General features: G+C 33.9%; 1 long non-coding RNA gene across 1 annotated transcript in view; it reads right to left on the reverse strand.

The window, feature by feature from the left end:
* Positions 1-4,590, reverse strand: part of LOC126912538 (uncharacterized) — a 213,882-nt gene extending 209,292 nt beyond the window's left edge. The window contains exon 1 of the long non-coding RNA XR_007707260.1: positions 3,888-4,590. This is a non-coding gene — a long non-coding RNA (uncharacterized LOC126912538). The remainder of the gene's footprint in view (positions 1-3,887) is intronic.
* Between the last annotated feature and the right edge of the window lie 1,410 nt (positions 4,591-6,000).

The raw sequence follows: 6,000 nt of genomic DNA on the forward strand, positions 1-6,000 counted from the left end.
GTAATGTGACTGTACGGCTGGCGCGGTGGCTGGGCAAACAGCTCTCTTGCAACGTGTAACTGTGTTCGATTTCCGCACGGAGCAACTTTTTATGTGATCCATAAATTGTTGTCCCAGATCAAGGTGTCGTGTGTGGTTATATTCGTACAAGAACCATCGCACGAGAAAGTTCAGGTGTAATACACAGTTTTTTTTTTAATAAAAAATTATAATCAAAATGTCTACAATAGGGATTGAATTCAATGTGACCATTTGATGCAAACACTACACTATATAAATTATTCATAATATTGGTGAACAAATTCAAATTCTTGTCCATTATTATTTAAAACTTTTCATTTAAGTCTAAATCCCTTTGCACTGTGTCAATAGTTTATTTTTGTAGCAACAAAAGTTTTGTGGTAACTAAAAAAAGACCTCAAGGACTAGCTTTGTACAGCGAACTTTTTAATAACATCAGAATACACAATAGACTACAGAAACCTACGAAATGAAAACTTGGACAAAAAAAAACACATTATATTAAAATATCACAAAAACTTTTATAAAATCTTCTAACAAATGGTTTCCATTACAACTCTAATATCGTGGCCGTTTTCTTTCATTTCTCATAACCTCATTCTTTCCACCAAGTAAAGGATCTCTGAATTTCTAGGTTACAAGACCCGATGACCCGTTTCATAGCTCGTTAGCCAACTGGACTGATTAATGGAGTTTTTAGAGAAATATATTCACTACCCAAAGTTTCGTTTAAGAAGTTAATAAAAGATAATACATTGGTGTTACCGTAATATGGGTAATTTTATGACCAAATACTCTCTTACTGCAAGGGAATTATTTTAATTGAACACTTCAAGCTAAAGTGATAGCGGCCTGTTGGGTAATCAATGTGTTCTGAAGTGAAGAACACGACAAGGCAAAAGTAGTATGGGTGCCTTCCAGCTAAGTCGATGAGAATAAGTTAGGTGAAGATCGAAGTCACTGGCGTATACTAACGGAGAAGCTCATGTTCAGCAGTGGACTTAAAGGGCTGATGATGATGATACCATTTCGTCTTCATACCTTAATATACTTAGACCCTTTTCTAGGACAGAATAGCATCAAGAGAATTCTCCCGCCTTGGATGGACTCTTACTGACTAAAAACCACCCCGTTCCTACTCCTGTTTTTCGAGCCGGAACCCCGTTAACACACTAGACAGTCAGCAGATCCGGGATTCTTGGACTCTAGTAATATCATCATCACAATTACTTAGTTAAATCTCAAACAACACTCTGGTGGCAGTGAATGAGAAACGTGCCCAAAAGGCTGACCGCATTTCCACGTCCCTTTTTTGGCTTAAAAGTGTGTCAGTCTAGGCACTTGAAGTATCAACCAATCGTTTGGTGATGTTTCATAAGAACGACAAATCTAGCACAATGTACTCGTAACTACATATTTGTAAATATTCTTCTGTCCGAAGAAAGAACTCCACAAATTACTGCCCAATAAAAGAAATTAATGAGTATTCATCAATAGTGAAAATCGTATGTAATTTTATGCTTATATTTTTAATATTTATATAATCTATGTATGTCAATGTAATATTAAACAAATATATTATTTTGTGCTTTCATATTAAAATATTCCTTTTTTTCTTAGTCACTGAAGTGCACTTATGTGTACTGTGACCCAAACCAGTTCATTAAAAAAACCTTTCAAAATCATACATATACTTATACAGAATTAATATTGTATTTCTAATATTGCTATTCTGATATTAAATGAAACATTAATCATAGGGATTCGATACAATCTTATACGCACTTGAGGATTCAAGGGGCGTCTCAAGTGATGAAGGGAAGACAGTCGGTTAGCTAAGTTCGATGCCAGGTCAAGGTCAATATACTAATAAAACTGTGAGTACAAACAGACTACAAAACACTCGAGAATTTAATGTAGTTAAAGTTTGTATTGATTTACAAACATACCAACTAATTTAGTAACAAACAACATCTCTTTAGATTCCCTCTAAATTGATTGTGAATGGTGTTTTATAGCATACATATTATATTCATTTAACAAATAAAGATAAAAAAAAAGGATCTATCAAATAGGGATAATGACGGGGTATGAAAATTAAAAATCTATTTAATCCTAACTGGTGTTAGGTAATGAAAAATTATTAGATACGTATTTCTTTATCTTATTATATAAGATAACAATACTTACATAAAACGAATCAAAGTTTAGGAGTGGTAGCATATACGTAATTTTACGTATAAAATGACTTCACGCAATATTTCAAATCGATATATCTTTGAAAATATTTGTTTCCGAAAGAAAATAAAAAATATGTGTAAAATATTTTACAAGACGAACATTAAAATAAAAAAAAAACAGTATTCAGTGTAATATTTTCGAAGTTGGCTATGTCCATACACATTTCAATGAAACTATGTTTATTAATATTGTCCGAAATAAAGTTAGTTTGAGTGAAGTTATTGGCATACGTAGATATAAAGCACAGAGGATTAACATCCTCAACTGCCGCTCAAATCCCTTGAGAGTAACCAACTAGTTTTGTGCTTACTACACATAATTGACTTCATTTGTCTGCGGCGACGAACTTGATCAATGTGCTACCTATCATGGCTTCAATTCCCAGTTGTGTGACAATAGTAGTGAATGGTGCCTGAATTTCATAGATATTAATAGAAGGTCAAAGATTTATGTGGAATAAAGTAACCATTTATGTTTTTCGTTTAGAACCTAATAAAAGTACATAATAAAATCACTTTCTCATTTCATATTGTAAATTGGTTGATTAGTTTCATATTGTAAACTAGCTTTTGCCCGCGACTTCGTTCGCGTGGAATAGTGACTTCCGGCAAATTTTTGTTTTTAACCACATAGTTCCCGATCTCGCGGGATCTCTTCAAAAATGAGATGTGGAAGATATTCCAGGGAACTCTTCAAAAATCAACATAATGAGCTCTGCGTTTGAATTTAATAGATGTATACTCACTTAGGGCATTGAAAAAATAGTTTAAAAACGGACTTAAACTAACTTAAAACTAAAGAAAGCTACGAATTACGAATTTATAACAATTAAAAAAGAAACTATATTACAACCTATCCTCTATGCTATAATAACCAAGCTTAAACTAAATAATTTAAAAGAAACGACTTAAATCTAATCTAATTAATTTATAAATTAGACTTACAATTTTATTAAAAAAACTAACTACAGTAACTACTAATAATCGATATCAAACTAAACCTACGTTAAATAGTTTAACCAAAAAACCAGGAAAACCCAACAAATAAACTTATTAATTGACAAATACAACGAAACCAATTTAGAATATACGAAACAGCAGGACCACTACAGACAAATAATCATACGACTGATAATACACTTTTTCTACGATAGTACCGAAGCGCTCGGCCGATACCCAACCAAATGAATGTAACGAAACCATAGCGCGATCTATTTCGATCCCAACGCCATCTATCGAGGATAAAGACAACTTGGATTACAGTAGAACTCCAATTATCCGAACTCCGACTATCCGAATCGCCGATTATCCGAATCACAAAAATTGTCAAAAAAAGTCTAAGTGCGCTATTATTCTCCCCCCCCCCGCGAAGCCAGTGTTTGTCAAGTCTTGACTTGACTTGTCTTAACTTGCCGTTGTGCCTACGCTGACTTCCCCCGCAATTTAATTCAATAAAAAAATAGTGCAATATCAAAACGTAGCTTTTATTCTCTTCAATGGCAATTTTTTTGGGTCCCGGTCCCCATTAATTCGGATAATTGGAGTTCTACTGTATTTATTTATACTCCGTTCGGGCATTTTCTTTGTACTAAAAGTTTAATTATATTGATATTATTTTTTTCATACCTTTTTACTATTTATTTACTTTTTTTCGATGAATTAAAACAATAACATGAACCGAAGTCGTGTAACGATCGACATAGAATTATCTATACTCCGTTAGAGCATTTTCTTTGTACTAAATGTTTTATTATATTGATATTATTTTTTTCATACCTTTTTACTATTTATTTACTTTTTTTCGATAAATTAAAACAATAACATGAACCGAAGTCGTGTAACGATCGACATAGAATTATTTATAAATAATTTATTCCTTATTTTTATTTTTTGATTTTTGAAATAAAATTATATCTATGTCCTTTCTAAGGTTCTAAACTATATCTGTACCAAATTTCAACCAAATCCGTCAAATAGTTGCGGAGATTAATGGTATAAGCATAGAATGTTCGACGTGATTCTTTAATTTGACATAACTTTTTTATTTATGAACCGATTGACATGAAACAAACACTAAATGTAAATTTAAGCATCCCACAATATATTCGTGAAAACCGCATCCAACTCGGATCAGCCGTTTCTGAGATTAGCGCGCACAGACGAACAGACAAACAGACAAACAGACAAACAGACAAACAGACAAAAAAAAAGTTAATTACATTTTTGGGTTCGACATCGACATAACAATAACCCCTGCTATTTTTTTTATTTTTATTTTCAATGTACAGACAGCACTTTTCTACGATTTTATTATATGTATAGATATAGATTGAGTAGCAACGGAGGCTCTAATATGTTGTTAATTATTATACTGCCAAAGTTTCTAGTATAACCCTGTTTTCACACAAAACGTTTCTTATGAGATGCTTATTGTCATAGTTACATTAAAATACAATCAAGCCACCATAAAACAAATCATCATATTTTTGTATTTCATAAAGACTATTATTGCGATTTAACACCACGTAAATATCTGATTTCAATTAAAAGCAAGTTGGTATAGTAACAAACGATCTGTTACCGCCAGCCAACGTAATCGAGAATACCGCCCGCTGGGGTATAATAATTATCATGTGAACGCGTGGCCCACTGGGAGTGATCCCTGCCAGGGATTAGTGGTGGGATAGCCCGGGAAGCGATAGGACCCCGCGCCCCGGACTCCGGAAATTCATGACACCCCGGGGCGGACCATTCTTTTTGTCCCGTTATATTGCTTTTGCTAACTTTCTGCTTATATGAGAGTGTGCTAAAGCAACATTTCTCTCGACGTGCAAAGAATGGTGTCTTGTGAAACACTTAGATATTTTATTCGAAAAATAGAGCTAGTATGTGCTTCTTTCTAGAAGCTTTGCTTTGCATGGTTAAATTTATTTTACAATTTCAAATGTAGTATTTTCTTGGTTTATTTTTACAAGTTTACTGAGATAGTTGGATTATAAATTGCAAAGATACCGCTAGTAAATATAATTATTTTATATGATTGTCATGTTCCTTATTACAACAGTATTTCAAATAATACGTTCCAATGTAGCTTCACTATAACAAACTACATTATAATATTACAGAAGTGTTATTTAACGTTCACTCGTTAGTACAACCCTGGTTTTAAGAAATGGAAGCCTTTTAGTTCGAAGCATAACCTCGTAAGCAGTATGACAAATGATATATTATCACAACGGACTTCGCTTAAGAGCTTCGTAATCGGCCATTTTCCTTAATCGGTCTTCGCTACTTGCAGAGGAAAATTAACAGCTGAGACTTTGTTTTTCTACATTTTTACTGCGCATAGGTATTAAGTCTTCTCGTTTATATCACAAGAATTTTTGATACCGGTTGACATAAGAATGTTTGATAATTGTTTTCACCCTGCTTTTCGAGCTAGAGCCCCGGTTAATCCGCTAGGTAGTCCGCAGGTCCGGATCAGGCATCAGCCTTACTGGGCCCCATCTGTGGTGGTCTGGTGGCTCTTTTAACGCCCGCGGAACGCGCACGTCGTACGCACGGGTTCTGATCGGGTGGCGAGCTACTCTTACTTACCGCAAATACGGTGGCGGGATTTGCTTTAAGCAAATTTTTAGAAGGTATATGCTTGACCTGTGAAATCACTTAAGATTCCTTACTGTTGAACTAGGTATCTCTTAACTAATCTAAGAAACTGATTATTCCTTTGATCCAATCT

Source organism: Spodoptera frugiperda, chromosome 26 (genome assembly GCF_023101765.2).
Source record: "Spodoptera frugiperda isolate SF20-4 chromosome 26, AGI-APGP_CSIRO_Sfru_2.0, whole genome shotgun sequence".
NCBI lineage: Eukaryota > Metazoa > Arthropoda > Insecta > Lepidoptera > Noctuidae > Spodoptera > Spodoptera frugiperda.